Below are 25,076 nucleotides of genomic sequence, written 5' to 3' on the forward strand. Positions count from 1 at the left end.
TCATGTTATAGAGACAATATTACAGTCTTCTTGGCACGTGTTAATAACAGCAACTCCTCCAGCCCCAGACTCCTCGCTGGGATCAGCTGAAACACTTATTACTTACGGGGGGGGGGGGGGGGAATCACTTTTCCAAGAGGAAAGCAAACACTGATTTATTAATTAATTACTTCCAGGAGGTCCTGCCAAAACTGCAAGAGTGGAGCGAGAGACTGGGGGCTGGGTGGCAGCAGAGAAGCTCTAGGAGGAGGTGGTGGGTGCTCCGCTCACACGCCAGAGGGTGAGAGCTGACACGTTCCCCTGAGGGGCTGTGGGACTTGTATTTAGATTTTCTCTCTGTGCATTTTAAAACAAGTCTCGTCTTCCTTCCAGCCATCATCAGAGAGGAGCAGTTCTCTAAACCTGGGGATCTAGAGGCTCTAGGGGCAGTAGGGTCCAGTAGGGTCAGCAGAGCCAACCTGGAAAAATCCCAGTCTCAGTCTCAATGTCCTTGTACAGCACTTCCTCTGCAGACCCCTCCCTGCACACACACACACACACACACACACACACACACACACACACAGAATCTTCTCAGAGCCCTCCAGACCAGACAGTCTGTCAGCAGTCATTTATACCCAATTGTGAAGATACGTCACTTCTTTCATCTCCCAAGAAAACACACCATGTTACTCTCATTTCTCTGCAATTTAATTTAGAGTTCAGGAAAAAGCTGTAATTGGTGGGGTAGGATGAGTTCTCCTGGTCCCCGACATCACATCACCCGGGCAACCATAGTCTCCAGCCTAAGAGAACAGAGCTGGCGCCAGTGTGGTGAGTAGGATCTCAGGGAACATATGCCAGTGTGGGCTGGACTGTCTCCCCGTTGGGACTTCAAAAGGTGCACCAACCAAGAAGGTGCAGGGAGCCCTGGAGACTCCTCTGGAAGTCTCCGAGGAGGAGGGAGTGGGGTCACTATATGTAGACGTGCCATCTGTACCAGGCACAGAGATATCTTGCAAGGGGGTGAAGCAGCCACGTGTGCCCTGGCACCCGCTGCAACTGCCAGCAGTGGGGGAGCCATTTTCTAATTCATGCAAAGGCGCAGAAGGGGCTAGCCTTGGTCCCAAGTGGAAAGGAGTAGAAGGCAGAGGTGGGCCGCCTCTCTGCTGGGGGTTGCGCTGCCTCACAGGGCACCTAAGTGACCGTGTCTACTTATATAGGAGGTGTTGTGTGTGGGTCTCTGTGGTGGGGCGGGGGAAGGAAGGGTAATATGTCCGTGGGAAAAATTCAAAGAAAGAGCAATGGATTGGGGAGAGGATGGAAAATAGGGACCGAGAAAGAAGAGGTCCTCAAGCCCCAGTTCTGGGCACAGCCCTGAAGGAGAAAGTCTCTGTGATGAAAGGAAGTAGGATCCCACGCATACGCACATACACACCAGCCTGCAGGTCCCTGGGGAGACTGGGCACCTATGGGAGCCCCAGGTGAGCTCTTGGCATCCCCAGTCTCCCGAGACTCATGTCCATCATAAAATGCCTAGGTTGTGCTAATAACCAGAGTGGGGTTCTAGATGGTGGGAGAGCGGGGCTGGGTCCAAAGAAAGGGTAGAAGCCCTGGACGGTAAAAACCTGCCCTGCCACCTCCGTCTCGGGCTTTCTCCGGCTCCAGTCCCTCAGTTCCACCTTCTGTTTCTGTCTGCCGTAAAGGAAAAATATCTACAATTTTGAAATACCGCAAAAAGAAGACTGTGCGTCCTTTCCAAGTCATACTAGAACGCTGTCTAATAGGTCTGCCTAAGAGTCATGTGACTTTCTAGGGAACTATAACTTTATCTGACTTAACTACTTACTATCGGTAGTCTAATCACTGTAAAGTTAGACATTATCATTAGGAACCTGATATGGGTGCAAACGACTTTCGTCCCATGGAGAATACCAGTTTTATCTCTAATTTAGAGATGTTATTTCAGCCTTCTTTTTTCTCCCATTAACACGTGCATGTATATGTTATGTGTGTGTGTATATCACCCTGCTGGTTCCCTCATTAATGACCTGAATAAATCTCACTATGTATTTGTAGGAGAATTATGTTTTTAACATTTTGGATATTTGATTTCGACACTATCTCAGGCCGACCCTCTGTCCTCAGCCCCCAACACCAACTGCCTCCCAAAGCTGGACGGCGTCTGACCGTGTCTCCCTCTTGGGCAGCCATCGTCCGGCCCGAGTCTGTCTCACCCACCGCTCCTATCCCAGCCTGGCCTGATCCTGGCCCAGCACGGTGAGAGGAAGGAGGGCACGGGTTGTGTCCCCTGCCCCGGCCAAGCTGGCCCAGCAGGTAGGAGTGTGCGTGAGTTTCCAGACCTGGGGCGGGGAGAGTGAGATATGTCAGGCTCTCCCGGGTCTGCCGGCCAGCACTGAAGCTCCGTGAGCCTCTTCCTTTCCCTGCACACAGAGGAAATCATACCTCCCAGGGCTGTGGTGGCGTCAGAGGAGATGGACTATAGATGGAGGGTGGTTGGAAACGCTGGAAACTTAAGATATGCAACTGTCCGCAGAGCCTGCTGGGATTCACGGGTGGGTAGGATCTTACCTTCAGCAGTAGGCAAAATAAACAATGGGGAAACAAGAGACTGACGCTAGGTGAATGTATTAATTTTAAAACATTAAATGACATACAAGGGGTGGAATTCCTCTTTGAAAAAAAAAAAAAATTCTCATCTCATCTTGAAAAGCCACAGCTTTGCAGACACCCAGCCCCAGCAGGGGCCCAGCCCAGGGCTCTGAGCTGTGCAGTAAATCTGAAGCCAGACAGAGCCTGCGGGGTGAGGCCCTGGCTGCAGCGTCTGTCTTCCTCTCCAGCTGCGGCCTGAGGGACCTCTGCCTCCCTGGGGCCTGCCCCTCCCAGGAGGGGAAGATAGCGGTCCAGGAAGGATCCGTGATGCCAGGGACCCCACTGCTCAGATGCCAAAACTTGCCTTTGAAATCCTTGCAGCCTCTTATTTCAAAACCAGCCCTCCCAGAGCCGGCCGGCTGTACAGACTGAGGCTGCGCTGAGGCCTGCACAGTCCCTGCAGCTGTTTTCCAGCGCCTCTGAAGCTGAGCTACAGGGCCCTTCGGGAGCACCTCAGCCACGAGGCCTGAGGGAAGGCGAGGCACTGCCGGAGACTGAGCTGAACCCTGCGGCTGAGCCAGAGAAAAGTGCATTTCTCCAAAAACTCCTTCTCACCGGTGGCACCCGAAATTCCACCACAAGAGTTTTGCTCCTGAGAGTCTTAAAGGATATTTTTCCCCTCCAGGAGGCCTCTCTGGAACTGGGAGGACCCTGAGAGGGGCCAAACCTTGATGCAGTCAGAGCCCAGGGAGCTCTGGGCGAGGGGCAGCCTGGGGAAGGAGGGCGGGGCAGAGAAGCACAGCATTGCCTGACACAGGTCACTGGTTCCCGGGGCTGGCCCTGCCCTTGTAGCCTGAGATGGGAGAGCCAGGCTCCCCAGAGACAAAAGCCAGAGCGGCCAAGTGTGGATGGAAACCCGGCGGCAGCAGCGGACGGCAGAGCACATGCCTGGCCTGGCAGTGACTTCTGACCAGCTTGGCCTCCCTTCCAGCAGTCTATGGGGAGGGCAGAGTGATAGTACTGTCCCCTTTTTACAGACGGGGAGACTGAGACCCAGTGACGTGTCAAGCCCAAGGCTTCACCACACTCCCACACATGGCCAGAGAAACCCAGGAGTCAAAGATGTTCTCTACGAGTTGTTTCAGAGAGAAAGAAATCCAAGCTGGCTGGGTTACGTCCTGTGTAAATCTCACTCTGTCCCTTTCCTTCCTTCTCCACCAAGGGCCTGTCTCTGGGCTTTCTCTGAACAGAGGCTGGAAGGCAGAGCTGCCTCCTGGGTCAGGTTCCCATCACACTCCCTCCAGCCCCCCTCCCCAGTTTCCCCTTAGCTAGTGGGCGCCACTCACAAGCACTAGCTCCAGGTACCAGGCGGGGTTCAGAGCTCCAGGACCCCAGGTACTTGGAGTGGGGGACCTCAGAAGTCACCAACTCCCAGCTCCCACCCACAGGAGATTCGCCAGCACCCAGCAATGGGCAGCACGTTCAGAAGCATCCGGCCTGAGGAATGACAGTCCCCTGGGGCCCGAGTTCACAATGGTAAAGCTCTGAGAACAGCGCCCGGCAGGCATACACTCCACGCAGCGCCCATTATCAGCATGACACTGCTACTGGTCGTGATGTGTGGCTGTCACCGTCATCACTACCTTTACTTCCCTCTCAGTGAAACCTGAGGCAAGGTCTTTTGGGCCTCACCCAGTGGATGTCCCTGCTCACCCCTACCCTGGTCAGCAGGGGAAGAAGGAAGGCTGCGCAGGGGACAGGCTTCTCCGGGGCCCACCTTCGGTCCCATCCCTGGCAGCACCAGATTGGCCACAGGTTGGTCAGGAGGGGAACCCTGAGACCAGAGCCCTGCCCAAGGGCAGCCCTGAGACCGCAGCCCCACCCAAGGGCAGCCCTGCCCAAGGGCAGGTGCGTGTGCACACAGGTCTCTTGAGCGTTCCCCATACTTCCGATGATGGCCTCTTCATCTCCTTGGGAGTCACTGAGTGAGGGACTGGTAGAGCTGAAGGCAGTGGAGACACCCTCCAGCCCCACTCTTCTATTTTACAGGGGAGGAAACTGAGGCCCAGAGGTGTGGGGTAGAGAGAGAGGCGAGGTTCAAGGCTCTTCCACTCTGCCCCCTGCAGGGAAGGGGTGGCTGGGAGTGAGCTATTTTTAAAAAGCTGTAGCAAGCACAGATTCTGGATGAAGAGAATTTGAGATCAGTGGTCAGGAGGAATTTCAGGGTGGGGGTGGCCTTTGCCTTTGGACCCTTATCTCTTCTTCCCTCACATTCCAGTTCCATTTGAGATGAGGTCAGCAAGCAGACTTAGAGGTGAAACCAAGCAGGACCCTGTGGGGTTCCTGGGAATGGAAGCCTTTCTGTCCCCCGTTTCTTGTTTGTAGGGAACAGACTCCAGCCTCCATGATCTTCCCTGAGTTCCAAAGGGCAGATTCAAACAGTTGCTGATCAGGGAAGGGAGGAGATGCAGAGACAAGGCAGGAACAGCCAAGAAACAATAGTGCAGCCTTGGAGCAGGGTCCTCGTTCCCCCTGAAGAGATACACATAACAATACCTTTAAGCTCTTTACAGAACTAAAACCCCCAACAAATGGAAGATGTCAGCATTCTTCATTCCAGAGAAGACCACCTGAGGCCAGATTAAAGGAACCAGAGAAGCTCATCAAAAAATTACCAGATTAAAGGAGTGCAGGCCCTGCACACACCCTGATTTTATCAGCAGCCCCACCCTTGAACTCTTGTTATAAAACTCCTCACCAAATCTTCCTGGGCTGGGACACAGTTTTCGCGGGCAGGAGTCCACTGTGTCCCCCTTTGCCTGGCAAAAAGCAATAAAGCTACCTTTTTCTACTTCACCCAAAACTCTGTCTCCAATATTCGATGTGGCATTAGTGCACAGAAACTGAGGTTTTGGCATCAGTGGCAGGAACTTCCCCGTGGGCCAAGGACCCCTGGGGCGGAACAGCCCCTTCTGCAGTTTGCTCAGTAGCTACTCACAGGGCACCATCTTGAAGCAACCCTGAAACAGACGCTTTGCATCAAGCTCCTCCTCCCCTTCTGTGTCCTGAGTTATATCCTGTAGGTTGAGAAAGCTCATTAGCTCCCCAGGGTGGCTGCTCAAACTGTGGTCACCCCTAGAAAGGCCAGACCTTTGCAGTTAACAGGGAGGACACTGGGCAAGGAGAAGAATCTGGAAGGCGGCCTAAAGGAGGAACCTTGCCCTGGGGGCCTGGTGAAAAGAGACAGCTCAGGAGAAGATGAAGACCAGTGCTGTTGTCCAGGCCCAGAGGCCAAATTACTGTGTGACCTCAGGCAGGTCACTCAACCTCTCTAGTTTCATTCCCTCACATGTAAAATGGATTATTGGGGCAGGGGGAGGGGTGTTATGGGAGATAAATAGGAAGAGGCATCTCAGAATCTGGAGGAATGAGGCCTGAAAAGAAACCAGCACTTTGTCCTATGAGACTGATTTGTTCTCTCAAATTTCAAGTTAAGTTTAAAGGAGAGGGTATCGTGTTTGTCAAAGTGGGGACAAGCGGGGTCAACAAGCTTAAAATCGTCTGGACTAGATGCCCCCCAAAAGGAAGATAAGAGGGTTTTCCTTGGCTGAGTGACTTGCCAGGGACTTTGCATTTCCAGGTCCCCCTTATCACAGTGTAGGGCAGGGGGACGTAGGGCAGGGGGACGTAGGGCAGGGGGACTAGGCTTCCAGCAGGGATATGAGGCCCCAAAGCCTCCTCTTTCCTTCACTGCCTCCGCCACGCCCATGGGTCCTGGGGACCAGATGCTGCTGCTGCCCTTTGGTGCCCCATTCCCCTCCCCACTCCAGTCCTAATGAGGAGCAAATGAGCCTCGTACAGGCACCAGGGTCCCTCTGAAACAAGACAGAAGGAGGCAGGGCACAACCTTTGAAAGAATGATGTAGCCTGAGGACATGACATAAATTGATTAGAACCAAATGGATCCAAGATGGCGGAAAGTTGACTTCCACTAGACCTTGAGCCTCAGTATATCACATCAGCAAGGTAAATGACACACCCACAGGCACCACAACAGTTTCAAGGCCAACCATAATGATCAAAAAGTGGGTGGTGGCCCAGTTCCTAGAAATCCCCGCCCCTTCCCCAAATAGCTGGAATACTCCTCCCACTCATTAGCCTATGAAATTACCCGCCCCTATAAAAACTGACAACCCCATACTCTGGTGCCTTTCTCACCTTCCGAGATGGCCCACACTGTCTGTGGAGTGTGTTTCTCTCTAAATAAATCCACTTCTTACCCATCACTTTGTCTCTCACTGAATTCTTTCTGCAGTGAGACATCAAGAACCTGAGCTTCATTAAGTCCTGAAACCAGGTGTGTGATCTCAGTTGGAAGACCGTGGGTTTAGGCTGGGTTCGAGTCCCCGCACATGGGTTCAAGTCCCAATCTGAGGTGCATGGTGTCACCTCCACTTGACATATGGTCAGTTTCAGCTGTTTATCCACCTGAGCAGTGCTAGGGGAAGGGGATGGGGAGGGAAGTTAGACACCCGGCAGCAAAGTCACCTCAGAGCTTGCCCCCAGGTTCCCTGAAGCCTTTCCAGTCTGGGTGGTGATTTAGAGAAAGAGGTGCAAAAGGCCACAATTTTCACCCTACCCCTCCCACAGAATGTGTTCAGAGGGACAAATGTTCTACAGGCTGTGCCCCAGGAGTCTCACTGCTAGGCCTGGTGCCGACCCTAACTGCTCTGTGGCCTTCTGCAGACACCCAGCCTCAGTTTTCTCATCTGTAGTATGGGCAAAGGCAGAAGCTATTGTGTGGTACTGTGTAGACTAGAGCTAGGTGGCCCAAGGGAATGTGTGGAGTCCTCATCTCACTTTCAAACACCGCACCTTCAAACTTGCTCCCTCAATACTAATTGATAAATGGCTGGGGGCCCCGTGGAGCATTAATGAAGTCTGCACTGGGATCTGGGAAAGCAGTTAGCTAAAATGAAACCCCAAGGCCATCTTCCACTGGCCTCATCTCTCAGCTACTGAGATTCTTCAGCTGCCAAGACCCACCACCCTCTTCCCAAAAGCCTCTTGAACCCACGCTGCTTCTCCATTCCCGTGCCACCTCCCTAATGCAGCTCACCATCACCTACTAGCTGTCCTCCTGCCCCAGATCTTCCTCACAGAGGCCAAGTCGCACCTTCTTGTACCTTTTGCCCTAGACATGGTGTCCTGAACGTCACAACCTAAATATACCATTCATTGTGTGTCTAGCATATAGCAAGTTCCAATAAATACCTGTGGAAGGGAGGGAGGGAGGGAAAGAGAGAGGGAAGGAAAGAGGGAAGGAGGGAGGGAGGGATGACATTAACTATAAGTCAAATTTCCAGTCTCAGTTTTATGAAACATTCTTCTTTTCATTAAAAGTTATCTACTAAAGATGTAATAAAATGTGATACAGTCTATATCTTCTTAAGATCGTCCCTATAAATATATTCACAGTTTAAAATAATCCATTGTCAGATCACATGCTGACTTGAACTTCGGATGCGATGGCCACACTTGAACTTCTCTTAGTGCATATCCAGTGTCCTGCCGCCTCCTCCCAGTAGCCTAGATGCTCGCAGGGGCAGGAGTAGGTTGCGCATCTTTGAGTCTCTCCCAACCCCTGCACTTAAAAGATTCTTAACTGGTGCTTGCTGATTTACTTCAGAGGAACTGGATTGAAGCCTCAAAAGAAATTCCTCTTCAAGTCACAGGGCCATGATTTTGCAACATTCCACAAATTCTGGTCTAATATTCCAGTGCACAGGTGAGGTCCCCCAAATGGGAAGCTTCAAAAGACGCCCCCCCACCAACGGGCTGCATCTACTGTTTCCTTCATGCCTGTGCTCCTCCTCTTCACCTGCCAGGAACAAAGTTCAATACTGGGCAGGCTGGGCCTGACTGTGGCCTCTGCCACGTCTTGACCACACTGTCCTGGGTATGCTCTGAGCCACCCCGAACCTCAGTATCCTTGTCGCTACAGTCGGCATGCTAATGCTTGCCTCACAGAGATTCTGACACAGAGAAGGTACCCAGCTAATATCAGTTCCACCCCTATTGTATGTTCATTTTAGAAAGGACAAAGTAGATAGGAAGCACAGGTGACAGCTTTGCTGTTTGAAGCCGGGAGCCTAACAGCAGTACATACAGGAGCCTGTAGTCCCCTCAGCCACAGGTGAGGGCGATACTCAGAGTGACCATGGCTGTGACAGACTGTGCCCGTCCCTCCAAAGCACTCCACGTGCTGCGTCTCACTTAATCCCCGTACAGCCCTAGGAGAGATTACCACCCCATTTTACAGATAAGGAAACAGAAGCAAAAGGAAATGAAATGACTTGCCCCAAACCACACTCTCATTGAGGGCAGAGTCTAAGCCTGTTTGGTTGTTAGCCCTGCACCCCAGGACCTAGAGTGTAGTAGGTGATCTATACACAGCCGTACGACGTAGCAGAGTCACTGGTTGCCGTGATGGACTTCGGGATGTCCAAGATGCATTCGTTCTACTCCACGTGCTGCTCCCATCCCAAAATATTGCCCCCACCTTGCCTCTCATGGGGTCTGAAATTCTGTGTGCTCTGGACCTCACATAAAACTGCAGGGAACCAAGAGTCATCTGACAAACGTAGAACTCCCCAGAGCGCTTAAACTCACGCAGCAACTAATATTGCAGTTAATACTGCAGCTAATTAATACTCACAAGATGCTAAGGAAATGGAACTCAGGACACGTAATATTTGGGGAAAAGGAAAGGAACTGTCTAGAGCCAATATATAGATGAGGCCAGTGGGAGCAGAACAGAATGGGGCCGCGGCAGCCTGGAAGGAGCTCGAAGACTCTGAGGGCAGGGAGAAATGGGAAGATACGAGAGGTGAGTGGGGGTCGGAGGGGAGGGGAGGCAGGGGGCTTCCACCAGGTCCCGGAAGAGACTCAGACAGACAGATGCAGATAAACCCAGCCTGGGGAGGTTTGCAAGAAGAAACTCCAAATCCCCCAGGCAAACGAGGTCTTTAACTTTCTCTGGTTCTTCACTTGTGTTGGAAGAGTCCTGGGGTCCTGGCTGGGGCCCAGAGACATGAAGAGGCAGTTAGGAGGAAAGCAGAGGAGGCAGGAGGGAGCCCAGGTCCCCAGTGCCAGCATGCGGGCCCACCGTCAATCAAATTGTCACCCCCTGTCTGGGACATGCAGGTCCAGCAGGGGCAGAAGCCCTGTGGTGTGCCCGGGAGCTCCTGGAAAGGATCTCCAGGGAGGCCAAGGTCAGGCTGTAGGGTCCCCTGTTCTCTCCCTTGTTCAGCCAGAGCACCTCTGCTTTCTGTACCTTACTTACTAGGTCTCCAGGTAAGATTTTATTTGGCAAAGAAAATAGCTGGAGGAAGATTCCATTGCTTTGTTTCTTTCTTTGTTTAAAAACCAAAGAATTAGAGCAAAAGAAAAGGCATAAAACTTCCTTTTCCTGTCTGGGGAAGGAAATTCTGACACATGGTAAAACCTGGAGGAAACTTGAAGACATTAAGTGAAAGAAGCCAGTCACAAAAAGACGAATACTGTACGATTCCACTTATGCGGGGCTCCTCGGTAGACAGACTCATGGAGACAGAAAGTAGAATAGAGGTAGCTAGGGCGGGGGGAGAAGGGGCTGGGAGTTACTGTCTATTGGGAACAGCTTCGGTTCGGGAAGATGAAAAACTCTGGAGACGAATGTGGTGATGGTTGCACAACAACGTGAATAGTTAATGCCACTGAACTGTGCACTCAAAATGGTTAAGATGGTAAATTTTATATTATGTGTATTTTACCACAATAAAAATAATTAATTAGCTAATTAATTAATTAAAATACAACATTTTTTTTTCTTTTTTGTGGTACGCGGGCCTCTCACCGCTGTGGCCTCTCCCGTTGCGGAGCACAGGCTCCGGATGCGCAGGCTCAGCGGCCATGGCTCACGGGCCCAGCCGCTCCTCGGCATGTGGGATCCTCCCAGACCGGGGCACGAACCCGTGTCCCCTGCATCGGCAGGTGGACTCTCAACCACTGTGCCACCAGGGAAGCCCGATAATACAACAATTTTAAAAAAGCTGCCTGGCTGGTGCACAAGCTGCCTGGGCCCCAGTTTTCTTGTTTGTGAGAAGGGCTCCATCCGGGGACACTTGGTGGGGAGGGGAGGAGGGGGACCAGGACGGCAAGAGTGCCCCAGCGTGGCCACGCTCACACGGAGGGGAGAAAAGCACACCAGGAGTAATTAGAAACATGAGGGGCCTGAGTTTGCCATGGGAAACGCAGCATGGGCACCACACATTGCTTTTATGGGAGCAACTGTCCGTCTGCTTCAGGAAAGCAGGCAGCTGCCAGGGGCGCTCAAGGCCACGGGGCTGGGGGCTGAGGCCGCTCTGGGCCCAGCTTCCCACATGCGCGATGCAGATAACAGCTCCTCCTACGGCCCGGATCCCGAGGAGGGTCCAGTCCGGGGAAGAACCCAGAGGGCTGGGTACACAGGTGGCTGCTTGGGCAGTCACTGCAGGCGGTCCTGGAGCCCAGGAGCCACTGCAGCAGTGCTCAGCCCCATCTTTGGCATCAGCAGTGGTTTATTAAGCCCTCCGTGTCCCCGGCACTGTGCTCTCTTTTGTCACGTCACTGTCAACTGAGTCAGCAACAGAAAGAAGCAACATTGCTGTGACAAGCTCTGTGGCATGCAACCAGTTCGGCCCGTCCTCCCAGCCACGACATGATGGTCCGCTGGGGAGTCAGGAGGCCTGGACAGAGCCCTCCACTGGCCACTCCCCACAGTCCCTCAGCCCCCCTGGGCCTCACTTTCCTCACCTGCCTAGTGGGCCAGCCGTCTTCACAGGTGCTTGTCAGGATGAAAGTAATAATGGAAGCTTAGAAAGCTCTGTTGAAGCTCTGAGGAAATGTGAGCTGTTATTATCCCCAGGCTCTGGCTGGCTTCCCCCTCCCCCAAGACTGAGCGCGAGCCACACCAGACCCAGAGCCTTGGCATCAAGCTTGTGGCCCTGGAGGCCCCTAGAGGAGACCACAGCCTTGCAGGGCCCAAGGGAGCGGCCGAGGGCTCTTCTGCTCAGGCTAGTGTTTGTGATGAGAAGGCATATCCTCCTACACACACACACACACACACACACACACACACACACACACACACAAGAGAGCCGGTGGTGCAGTTGGGAGGCTATGGGAAAAGAAGGGAGAGGTGGAGGGTGCAGAGGTGAGAAATCTCCTTTTCTCTGTGCCCCAAGGCTTCCTGGACACCACACAGTCCTTACATAACAGCACTGCAGTGTGGTTAGAATAAAGGAAACACACAGATTTTGTCCCTTTCAGGTTTTAACAAGTATGGATAAAACAGCTCAGCCAGAGGCAGCAGAACCCTTGGTTCCTATAGCCAGAGCAAGAGATGGCTTGCTCCCCAGCCCTGTCTCCCCTCCACCAAGTCCTAACAGGAGACCCCTAGCCCCTCAAGCCGGCCCCTCCCAAGGCTCTGTCTTCCTGTTGCCATGGTGACATGGGCTAGTTCAATAGCTGGTGGCCCTCTCCTCCAGGACAAGACAAGCTAGAATGTGGAGTGAGTGAGAGTGAGCTCACACAAGTGGCCCACACGGGGATGGTGGAGATGACAACGATACTCTCGATGTCAAAGAGCACGCTTTCTAGTATAGTGTCCTGTGTACTATTTTTCTGGGTCCCCACATGGGCTTCTGGGAGGGACAGTGGCAGGCTTATGGCTCCCAGCACTGCGGCATGAAGAAATGAAGTGACTTGCCTAGGGATACACAGCAAGTGAGTAGTGGGGTCAGCATTAAACTTAGCTCCCCATTCTCCAGCCAGGCTCCCTCCAGAAAACTATGCTGTCACCCTGATCAGCGTGCTCTGAAGGACCCCATGCAAGACCTGGTGAGTTCTAGAGCACCCCTGGACATGGCAGACAGTCCAGCCCACCAGAACTGCCCCCATGGCGCACTCCTGTGTAGACACTCCCTTGTTCTGCCCTAAAAAACTCTATCTATTCCCCAGGACACCTCCTGACATGGCCTGTCCAGGGCTCTGTATCCAGTTCTCAGAAATGACATGTGGCCAAGTCCAGCTCACTGTGAGTAGGTATTTAATAAACAGCTATTGGCTGAATGGATATGAGTAAACAAACATGAGGACATGGAGATTCAAAGAGGTTCAGTGACTTGCCCAAGGTCGTTCGGCTGGTGAACGGCAGAGCGGGGGTTTGAACCCAAGAATTCTCTCTCCAGACTGTACTAGACTCTCAGCAGAGGCTGACGGCTTCTTTATTCATAGCCAGGCCTCGGTCCATGGTTAGCGCTTCATGACCCCTGTGTGCCTGAAAAGACTCAGCTCCGTGGAGTTGCCCTGAAGGGAACAGGACTGCAGACCCAAGTCACCTCAGGAGAAGGTCAGCTGTCTTCTCCTGGACAGCCGAGGGCACCAGGGACAAAGCTCGCGCCAAACTGTGACCAAGGTGACCCGGGTCCCCCTGGCCCCCAAGGAAGCTGGGGACACTCATGGGCTTCTCCCTGCTCCTCTATCCCATGACTAGTTCCTGTCCCAAAAGTCTCGCTTTCCCACCCAGTGGCCCTGGGGTTCAGGTGGTGATTTGGGCAGGATATGGGGGAGAAAGGAGGCAGATTGGGGAGAGTGAATGATCTAACCAACATTATCTGTTCTCTGTTCAGGACCTCATGCCCCAAATCAGTTTCAGCCAACACCAGACAGGCATAACCTACGTCTCCAGGGATGACCCCTCAGTGAACTTCCAATAAACTTCAACTGGGAAGGATTTCTTTGCACGAGCACAAGGGTGTGTAGAGGTCCAGGGGAGAAGACAGGCCCTGGCGCAGTGCTTCTCCACCATTTGTGTGCATCCGAATTACCATGTAGATTCTCGTTCAGTAGCTCTGGGGAAGGGGCCCAGGAACCTGCATGTTCAACGTGCTCCCCTGGTGAGATCACTGCTGAGGGGACCACAATTGGAGACTTATTGGCCGCAAGTTCTCAACCCAGGCATCAACATCAAGCAGGGAGTTGGCTAAAATATACAGATGCCTGCCCTGCCCAGACCAGCTGCAATAGATACCAAGAGAGCCCAGCAGTCTGCTTTGTTTAAAGCACTGAAGACAAGCTGATGCTCAAGAAGGCTTGAGAAGCCTACCTTAATCTGCTGTTCAGTGGAGCTGGGGTCTGGTAGTGACAGAAGCACAAAGTCACAGGCTGCTGGTGGGGAAAAAACCAAGCCCAGTTGGGTAGAGTGTTCTGCCAAAGGTTGTACAAACACATCTTGCTCCATGCTGGAAGGTTTATGCAATGTAAGTTTTAAGGCCCACATTTTCATTGAAATTGCCGAAGTATGGGTCCAGTAGACCCATCTGTCGTTCAAGAACAAGTCTACCCTGCCTCAGAAAGGATCAGCACAAGGCTTTGGCTCAGACGCATGGCACAGAGAGCCACTTTTCTTCCACGCAGGAGCCCGCTTCCTTTCCAGGTCCTACCCTGGACAAGTTGTTCCCCACCACCCAAGCTGAACATTAATACAATCCTCCAATTGGAGCTCAGATCCTGAAAATCCCCGAACTGCTGAATTTTAAAGCAGATGGAGACGTCAGGGGTCATCTGGCCTACCGTACATCTGGAGAGGGTTGAATCAGTTGAATAGGAAGCTAAATCCCAAAAGGTCCTTGGAAAATCCCCAAAACTCGGCATCTGTAAGGAGAGATTCTGCATCCCCCAGCAGGGCAGCCTGGAAGGAGTCTTTCATCCACCCAACCCCAGTGTCTTCCTGTTGTGTTTGCTTTATAAGGCCCACAGTGTTGTTTTGCTTGGTGATTTATTTCCTTTTTCTTGGAAATTAAGTATATGATGAATTTCCTCTTGGTGTGAATCCCAGAAGCCCAACAGGAGGACTGGGCCCTAAGCCAGTTCCAGCAAATCCATTCTCTCCAGCAGGACACAGAAAGCCTTCTGCTAGACTTGCATTTTCACTCTCCAAGACGGCTTTGTTTGCTCTTGTTTCCCTAGCCCTTAGCCACAGCGCCTGACAGATAGTGGACAATCCATGTGTGTGTAAGTAAATGAATACATGAGTGAATGAATGAATCTGACCTAATCTCAGGACAAGGAAAGGTAGAGAACGGTCTCAAGGCAGAGCTGCACTTTAGCCCTTGCGGAAAGAAATACCGTCCTCCCAGTCTAGAAGCTTTTCAGAAATACCGTCCTCCCAGTCTAGAAGCTTTTCAGAAATCTGACGCTTCTTCTCAGTCAGGACTCCAGGGTTTAATAACCATTGTGCTGTCAACATATCATTGATATCAATGATATCACTGTGCTATCAAGTTCTCCCCCAGAAGGCATTGCTGGGTAGTCCATTTACTCAGAGCGTAAGGAAACCAGGGAACAACTCTCCATCACCCTCACCAAGCTCTCAGGGGCTTCTCATAAAATGAACTACAGCGTCTGAGGGGCACTTGGGAAGAACCAGATGTCCTCCGGGCTGGGCTGGGCCTGGGGAGCAAGGAGGTGGTAACACTGTCAGTTGTTCCCAGCTCATCCCCCCTAACCTTCCAGAGGGCTTAAGTCTTTGTCACAAGAGTTATCTCTTAGTTAGACCCCAGTGTGTACTGATCCCCCTTTGTTTGGTCACAAGGTATGACATTTCCTTTGCAAATAATTTTGACTTCCTTCAGGGTGACCCCCTTGCTTTATACCTCTTTTGCCATTGTTTCTATCCCTTGCCCACACCCTGCACTCTCAGGACAATCTAGCCACGGAGTTAGACCTCCCCATTACTGAATGAGGTTGTGGAAGCCCAGGGTGAAGTGAGATGTCCGAGGTCACAAAAGAGAAGTTATCCAGCCAGATTTTAAGCTTGGAGCCCTGCATATCAAGGGCCCACATCCTTGTGAAGAGACAACTACATGTGTTCACTTAGCATAGAAAAGTCTCCTCCAGAGACTTCTGGAGACAGACATCGGTCATCCCAAAACAGAACTCCCGGACTCTTGACCCTACGTGACCCTGAGTCAGGGGTACGGGGTGGGTAACACAGACAGGAGACGGGTTCTGGAAGAGTCCACATTGGAGCCTCAAGGCCTAGGCTCAGCCCACCTGTTATCCAAGCCCCTTCCGCTCTCACCCAGGTCTGGTTGCAAAGAGAAATTCCCCTCCCTCTCCTCTGATGAGAAGGCAGGAAACTGCCTGGAGAGAACATGGCAGGAGAAGCCGGGGAAGGTGATAAAGCAGGAGTACCTGGAAGAACTAGAGACTTGCAGGGCATTAGAAGCAAGCGGAGTCCCAGAGACCCTCAACCCAGCCACTCTTCTCTTGTCAGAGACAGAAACAGACCCCCAAGAGCCTGGGAGGGACGTAGCAGGAACCAGAGAGCCCAGCTGTCCTGAATCCTGGACCAGGGCGCTTTCTCACCTCCTGAAGCACCCCGAACGCCCAGGACACCAATGAGCCTCCTGAGTCTCCAGCCTGCAGCCCAGTGAGGTGCAAAGAGGGATCCACTGGCCTTTGTTCTTCTGGCGTTTCTATGCTCTGGGGGCCCCCCAGCCAGCTCAGGTTGTCAGAGGCAGCCAAGTGCAACCTTTTGAAACCACCAAAGGAGACTCCATGGTACCTCCAGCCTCTCCTTTGGCCTGTTCTGAAGAAAACAAAATCCAATTGAAAACCAATCCTAAAATCTAGGCACTGAGCAGTAGATGGAGGAGGACATCTTACAATGAGGGGTGGAGATGACCTGAACTCACAGGCTTGGGTGGTCACCTCACCTATGTGTGAGGGGGCATCCCCAAGGGCCCTCTAGGGACCCCAAAAAGTGAGCTTCCCTGAGGTCACGTTAGAGTGTGTATTCTATGTCCTCACAGCTTTTTCTCTGAAGCTTTGCTAGACCACGCCAAAACACACTTTCAGTAATCCTTGAGGATTTTTGACCAAACAAACTTCTGGTTGGGGAAGAAGTTCATGGGTACAGGGTGGAGAGCACAAGAAGGTCCTGGAAGATCTCTTGTCTTAGGGAAGCAGTTCATGGAGAAGAGCCTGGGCTTCAGGCCCTCTGAGAGGTGAGTCTAGAGGTCACCCTCTCACTGGTGGCCTCAGCTACTTCATGTGACCTCTTCAACTCCACCCAGAAAGTCCAAGGAGACCCAAGACACAGAGGCATGTTCCCTGCCCTCAAGGTCAGCTCATTGTGGCAATGAAAGGCATAATTCCTTGACCCCCCCCAAAGAGGGCTGGGCTTCAACTTGACCACCTGGTCTCCCCACATGAATCAGGGACCCAGAGAGCAAAGGTGAACCCTGATTCATGGGCGCCGCAAGTCGGGGAGCAGCTAAGGCGCTGAGAGAAGCCAGGCAAAGGTACCACTTCAGGGCTGGCACGGTTCCCGTGAAAACTTTGCAAAGAGACAATCTGGCTGGGGGACTGCAGTGTGTTCCTTTCAATCTTTTTAACACCTAGAAAAGAGCCACCTTTTCTGCTAGGATAGAAGACTTGGCTTTTGCTTCCTCTGTGGCCAAAGGAGATAGAAGAATTAAGTGTTCATCTTCGAGGCCACATTCAAAGCCCAGAGGATAAGGGATTTTCTTGGCTGACAGCACAGCAAAGCCACAACTATTTAAACCCTTCTGATGTAGAATGTGTTGTAATTCCTATTTATTTGGTCAACGAATACTTATTGAGCACTAGCTCTATGTCAGCCCTGGGCCAGGCACTGGGGATACAATGAACAATTGGGCAAAAAGCCCAGGTCCTCGTGACCCCCATCCTGGGTGCAGGAGAGGCCGACCTCGGTTTAACTCTGCGCTTTTTCTGCAGGTGTGGAAAGATCTCTGTGGGCTCTGCATAACAGCCCTGGGGTCTGGCTTGCCCTTTGCTACGTATCTCATCCTGTGATTTTCCCCTTCGAGACTCAACCTCCACCTCTGTGAAATGCAGGAGCTGGGCAAAACCCTCTCTGAAGTCCTTTGGGCTCTGATGTGCTGAGCTTCGGTAATTTAAGGAAAAGGACCAGAGGGGGACTATCGGAAAGAAGAACTTGTCAAGCACTTCGAACACACCGACTTACGTACCATTGAACTTGGTGTGGTTATCACAGATCCCTCTTATTTGTTCACCGAAGCAAGTTCCCAAAGTTTCATTGGCCAAGGCCACGTGACCCTGTGTCTGTAAGTCGCAAAGCTTTGAGGCTCTCCCTGGTTCACGTGAGTGAGACGTGGCTGTACCACCACTACTTGGGCTGCTTCTGGGCTGCGTTCAGTGTTTTCAAGAACAGGACACGAGTCACAAGGAAGAGACAGAGGACGGAGCCGCAGGCAGTCCTAGTGAGTGGGCCAAGCCCCTGGAGCCAGAGCAACCCTCCACTCGCACCAGCCCCCACCCACTCCTGGAAGGCAAGCTTCGTGGGAAAATTCTCTTATTCCTTTTAGGAGCGCCCTAAGGGACTCGCCCAGCTGGCTCTAAGTTAAGAAAACCCAGGCCTAAAAAATTGTGGGTAGAAACCCACAAATTTTGTGAAATTTTTTCACAAAAACTTGATGGGAAAACCTGGCCTCCTCAAGAATCCATCCCAAGGGCTTACAGGGTGCGCTGCACGGCCTGGTGGAGAAAAGAATGGCCTTGGAGGCAAAGCCACTGCCCCCTGACCCCCCTGTCACCTTGGACTGAGAGCCTGGGGCCTCCCCTCCACACCCCCATTTCCAAGCGGGGAGAGGGTGGGAGCAGGGCCGAGGGCAGGCCAACCACAGCTGAACTTGAGCAGCATTTTGTTCGCACACTGTAAACCCCTTTGAAATCCTTCGGGGCCATAAATGAGCTATTATCTTCAATGCTGCCCTATTTCTTAATTTCTTTAAGTGGGGAAACGGGGCATGAAGTAGATAATAGGATTGTGGAAATTTGAGCTAAAAAGGATCTTCAAGAGCATCTCACCCAACCCCCTCATTCACCAGTGCACAAGACTGAGGTCTGGGGAAGGTCAGAAATTGGTTCTCCCACGAGCCAGCTGGGGCGGAGGACAGCGGCCTCCAGAGCCTCCCAGCTCGCACCTGCAGAGGCTCAGGCCTGGCACCCAGGCCGCCGCTCTACCGTGGGGCAACAGCGAGTGATGTGGATCTCAGGCGAGTCTCTGTCCTCTTCCTGCCCTGCTCCCATCAGCTGCTCACTGCGCGGCCGGCCAGAGTCCAACGTTCTCTAGTTACAGAGACCTTCCTTCAAACGAAATGTCTGTGGGAGCCCACTTTGAAAGATGATGGGAAGTCGCCTGCTGCGGGGCCGAAGCCCAGCCCCTGAGCTCCTCCACAGCCCTCCTCTACAGCTCCACAGACCCCAGGGGTCCCCAAGCACAGCTTGAACACCCCAAGGCTGGACAGCATTCAGCTCCCTCCCAGCCTGAGCGCTCCCATGCCTGACCCTGCCTGGCCCCACCCCATGCGGAATTCCACACCCCGCCTCGCCTCGTGTGTCTGGGAGAGGCAGCCCAGCGGGCAAGGCGGTCTTCTCCCACCACACCCCCGCCTCCTGTCCCCCAGGGGAGCCCTCACAACTGTCCTAACGCAGGGGCCTTTCGCCTGCTGCTGCCTGGCGCTTTGGTCCCAAAAGAGAGAAGAGGAAGGCCAGGCTGGAAAGCAGGGATTGCCATGGAAATGTCTTCGAGAAAAGGACACAAGCCACCTGGTCTCAAGAGTTTGTAAACAAGTTGTTTGGAACTCCACCTGTATTTTCCCAAGGAACCCCGGGCTCCCACCGAAGCAGGAAGACCATTTTTCCAGTTGGGCCTGACCACCAACCTAGTCCACTGTCTGTAGAACAGCTTCTGTTCCTCCAGGGCTAGTCATAAACACACAATCCCTCCTCCTCCCATTCTTGCAGCAGTGAAGACTGCCCACAGCCTCAGCACCCGCGGTGGAGAGCGCGGCCCATGGAGGAGAGAAGGATCGCTCTGATGAACCATGTTGGTGGGAGGGAGGAAGGCTCTATATGGACGAGTGAGGTGGAAGCCCCTCAGTGGAGCCAGCACATGGATTCATGATGCATCTTGTGATATTCTGGACCTAGAGTGCCCTCATCAACTGAAATACTAAACATGGTGACTATGGTGGAGGCCATGAGTTATCCCCAATATCCAACTTCCTCTCTTTCCGTAACAACAGAGCCCCTCATTCTTAGCTGGCCCACGGCTGTCTGGAATAAAGACACTTCCCCAGTTTCCCTTGAGGTTAAGTGTGACTACGTGACTAAAATCTGTCCAATAGGATTTAAATGGAAATGGTGTGTGCAACTTCTAGGAAGTGTCTTAATTTGAGGAAGCATCCCCATCCCTTCCTCCTTAGTATTTGCTGGAATGCAGACACAAAGGCTGGAGCTTTAGCAGCTGTCTTGGGCTATGAGTGACTTTGGGAATGGAAGTCAAGAATGGCAGAGCAATTAGTAAGAACCTGGGTCGCTGACACTATGGGGCACCACACTATGGGGCACCAGCCCTGGATTATTCCTGCCAGACTTCTTCTAGACAAGTGAGAGAAATAAACTGTATATACTAAACCAAATAGAATGCTAACTAATACAATGGCCCTTCCACTGGAGTCCATCTGGTCTCTCTGGCCTCAGTTCTCACATACCCTTTGCTCTCTTTGTTCCAACCACACCAGATTGCTCTCTATTTCTAGGACAGGCCGTGAGCTCTGGCTTCCAAGACGCTATTCCCTCTGCTGAGAATTCTTCTCCCACTCTCTGCCTGGCTAACTCCTCTTCATAGGCCACCTCCTCAGGAGGGTTCCACTGACCCTGGAGCCAACTGAAATCCTAGCCATGCCTTCTCAGAGCTCCCTGCACCACACCCCCTTGTAGTGTTTCTCATTTCGTGAACTCCTTACACATGATCCATCCCCTCCTCAGGCAGGGTGCAGCCTGCCTGGCCCACCCTGCATTACCCAGCCTGGCGTAGGGCTCAGGTTACAAAGCAGGAGTGCAGATGGTCAGGCTGAAATAATTTGCTCAATTCTAGCTTCGTGACAGCTATTCACATGTAAGCCCTGCGAAGTGGGTACTACCACCTCCATACTACAAGGAGGGTTACTGAGGCCGAGGAAGGGGAGGTGCCTCTCCCAAGCATCAACTCAGCTCAGTGGCAGTGGTAGGACCTGGGTGCAGTCCTCCTGACACAGCAGTGTGTGTGAAGGGCTGGGGGAGCTGGGTCTCTGCAGGGACAAGATCTAAGCGTGTGACTATCAGGATGCTCTCATCTCATTGTGGCTTTTCTTTAAGTCAAAGAATATCTCTTTGCATATGTGCTCCGAGCAGACCCTCTCTAGACACTGGGGATACAATGACAACAGGGTGGGGGTCATCTCACACACAGGTTTCTCCCTCAGTGTGAGAATAAAAGGGATGGAGGACTTCCCTCATGGCGCAGTGGCTAAGAATCCACCTGCCAAAGCAGGGGACACGGGTTCGATCCCTGGTCTGGGAAGATCCCACATGCCATGAAGCAACTAAGCCCGTGTGCCACAACTACTGAGCCTGTGTGCCACAGCTACTGAAGCCTGCGTGCCTAGAGCCCGTGCTCCGCAGCAAGAGAAGCCACCGCAATGAGAAGCCCACACACTGCAACAAAGAGTAACCCCCGCTCGCCGCAACTAGAGAAAGCCCGCACACAGCAACGAAGACCCAATGCAGCCAAAAATAAATAAATAAATAAATAAAATTAATTTTAAAAAAAAAAGAAAAGGGATGGAAAAAGAAGCTGGTTGGTGTGGGCATAAGAATAGGAGGAATGGACAGTCTTGGGTGTTTGGAGCATGTCATCAAGAGCCAGAGGCTATGAGCTTTGCGGACATGTGTTAGCTCATCCCAGGAGACCAGGTGGCAGTCACTCCTCTTTCTGCAGCCACCACACCTGAAAGCCAGAGCCAGGGGGAAGGAAGGTCACAGGCGAAGGCTGAGAACACCCAGGGCCCCCATCACTTCCTGTAGGGGAGAAACAAATGGGTTCCCTTTAGGATGCGCTGAAGCCTCATTTTACTGAACTCACAGTTCTAGAAGGCAGCTCTGAGCAGATCCTGGGAGCCTCTTCCCTATGGCTGTGTGTGCTTTGTGCATTCCTGCCTCTGCGGTCTTTTACCCATTCACTTGCTCATTCTCAGTCCTCCTCCCCATGTACCTGGACCCTCAAACCCTGGAGACCTTCCCTGAATCCTTGCAGCCATCATAGGCTGTCCCGCTCCCTGGGCCTACGTGTCTCATCCTTGTTGTGGATTGAGTTGTGTCCCGCAAAAAAATATTTTGAAGTCCCAACCCCCTGCACCTTATTTGGAAATATGGTCTTTGCAGCTGTGACCCAGTTAAGATGAGGTCATCCTGGATTAGTGTGGGTCCTAATCCAATGACTGATGTCCTTATAAAAAGGCCACGTGGAGACAGAGAGACACACAGGAAGAGCACACGTGATGACACAGGCAGAGATTGGAGTGATGGGTCTGCAAGGCAAGGATTGCAAGCAACCACCGGAAGCCGGAAAGGAAAGATCCTTCCCCAGAGCCTTCAGAGGAAGCACGGACCTGCCAACACCTTGATTTCAGTCTCTCAGCCTCCAGAACTGTGAGGCAATAAATCTCTATTGTTTCAAGACCCCCGCTTATGTGTCACGACCGCCTTAGGAAACCAGTACAATCCTTATCATGGGTGATGTCCTGTCTCCCTAACTGGATGGTGACTCCCAAATGTCGGGAGGGGTCTTGCTCCTCTCTGTACCCCAGACATCGAGTGAGAAGTGAGTGGAGAGGGTCCTGAGAGCCTCCCCGCCTCCCCCGGCCCCGCCCTGGCCAGCCCCACCGAGGGATCCTTCAGAATCAGCTGAGATTCTGGACAGGAGATCGGGAAGCCTCATTCCATCCCACCACCTCCTCCAGCACAACCCACGAAAATGAGGTTGTTCCTGCTATTCTGCCCCCAACACTCCATTCTGATCATGCCTGGTCCTTGTCACACTTCATGATTATGCATGTATTTGTGGGTCATTTGTTTATTCCCAGTCGCCTCCACTAGACCATAAAGCCGCATGAAGGCAAAGACATACGGGTTCTGTTCAACACAATACACATGTGCGTGTGTGACGTCTAGTGCAGCGCTTGCTACTATATCAAAGGTGAGCATTACAGTCATTGCCTCTGGGGAGGGGCCTGGGGGCAAAGGCGAGGTCGGAGAGAAGGTGTTCAGCGTGAGTCTTCCATGCTGCTTACACTTTCCGCACATGCGCATCTTTCCTCTTTTTTTTTTTTTTTTTTTTTTTTTTTTTTTTGCGGTACATGGGCCTCTCACTGCTGTGGCCTCTCCCGTTGCGGAGCACAGGCTCCGGACGCGCAGGCTCAGCAGCCATGGCTCACGGACCCAGCCGCTCCGCGGCATGTGGGATCTTCCCAGACTGGGGCACGAACCCGCGTCCCCTGCATCGGCAGGCGGACTCTCAACCACTGCGCCACCAGGGAAGCCCCGCGTCTTTCCTCTTTAATGGCAAAACCACCAGCTTGTATTTAGCTTGTATTTAAAATTCACAAATCCGTATTTTTATAGACGTAGATTCCTATTTCAGAAAGTTAGCTCTGCCTTGAGGTCTGGGAATACGGATCTTTGCAAGCTCCCCAGGTAACCCTGATGACAGATAAGAGAGCTACTCAGAGTCAACGCTGCAGCTCAAAGGCAAAGAATGTTGCCTTTCCAACGGGCTGCATCTAACTCTGAAGGAACCCTCTAATCTCTGGGGGTCTCAGTTCTCCCTGAGTGTAAAACCTCGGACTCCTGCACCATGACTGGATGTGACCAAGGTGTAGAACAGAGGCAGGGAGTCAGGGGGTGGAGAGCTGACACAGTGAGGAGAGCAGATGGCAATGCCATTGAGTGTGGCAATGCCTGGGGTGTGGCAGAGCCCTGGAAGGGGTCGCTGAGGCCCCGGGTGCCCTCTCAATCCTCAACTTCCCGTGTCTCGGATTTGATTCATGGGAGTCCTTGGTGGAATCTGAATATACACACATGTGCACGCATGTGCACACACCTTCATACACAGAATGTGCACGCACCAATACACACATGTGCCCACACATGCACACAAAGACACGTGCGTGCACATCCACGCACACACCTGTCCTCAGAGATGGTCCCCAGAATATGGACAGACCCACCATGCTTCCACCTCCTTCCACCCCCAACCATGGCCCTGCCACGAGCCCTGAAGCTTCCGGGCAAAGATATCAGACAAAGGGAGGACAATGCGGGAGAGGAGAGTCCTTGAACCTCTTTGGTCATAATTAGTATATGGTTTGATCAAGTCAGTTCCCCTCTCTGGGCCTCAGTTTCCTCATGTGTATAGCCACAGCAAGACGTGCACTGAGAAGGGTTTGGAACACCATGCCGGGTGCCACACCCACCAGTCAGCACCCCTGCCGAGGGATGAGGGTGGGGGAGGCAGCCATCTGGCCCCAGAGCTCAGAGAACCACTGGGCCCAGGGGTGGAGCACAGACATACAGAGGTCAGTGTAGCAGAGTAGTCATAGCTCAGACTCTGGGGTCCCCTGCCTGGGTCTGAATCCTGGCTCCACCCCTACCAGCTGTGTTACCTTGGGTGACCTCTCTTTGCCTCAGCTTCCCCATCTGTAAAATGGGGGTAATGACAGTTTCTACCTCCCAGGTGTGAGGACTGTGCTGCTAGGGTACCTGGTACAGAGCAGGTACCAGCAGTGTGGACACCCTGTCCTGATCAGGAGGCAGGAAGCAGCCAGCCCCACCCACAACAAGGGAGGCAAGATTCACCCCATTACATCCTCTGGGTTCCCTCTCTCACTGCCCTCAAGTTTCAGGCTCTGGTAAGCATGGCACTGACAACAGGGTTCTTCCTGAGTGTGGACATAAAGTGAGTACCTCCTGCCTCTCCCCCACCCCCGCCCCAGCATTACTGGCCCCCTCACCCTGTGCTATTTTGCACCCTAGCCCCTGTCACCTCCTACATGCTGTCTGTTTACCTGCTTACGTATTTGCTGTCTGCCGTCGTCCCCCACAAGAATGTAAGCTCCCTAAATCCAGAGGAGGGGTCCTGACTGTCTTGTTCACTGTTGTGTCCTCAGTGCCTGGAATATACCTGGAACAGGGTGGGCCATTCAATCAACATTTGTGGGATGAGTGAATGAATAAAGAAACAAATGAAAGGAAGGAAGATAATGCAATTTTTTTCAACTTCGGCACAGATTCTGGGGTCCCCTGCCTGGGTCTGAATCCTGGCTCAACAGTTCCTGGCACAGAGTAGGGGCTTAATAAATATTTAGGTAATAGATAGAGGAGAGAATGAGAGGGGAATGGTAAAGATTTGGACCTGCATTGAGCCAACCTCGTCCTGGCCTAGAGCCAAGGGCCATGAAAACGCTGCCAAGGACCAGCCCGTGGCCTTGACTCAGCAGCCGCCATCACCT

At 52.5% G+C, this 25,076-nt stretch overlaps 1 protein-coding gene across 1 annotated transcript in view; it reads right to left on the reverse strand.

Moving 5' to 3' along the window:
- Window positions 1-25,076, reverse strand: part of ARK2C (arkadia (RNF111) C-terminal like ring finger ubiquitin ligase 2C) — a 104,499-nt gene that overhangs the window by 57,908 nt on the left and 21,515 nt on the right. The window lies entirely within an intron of this gene.

Source organism: Stenella coeruleoalba (assembly GCF_951394435.1).
Source record: "Stenella coeruleoalba genome assembly, chromosome: 14".
Classification (NCBI taxonomy): Eukaryota; Metazoa; Chordata; class Mammalia; order Artiodactyla; family Delphinidae; genus Stenella; species Stenella coeruleoalba.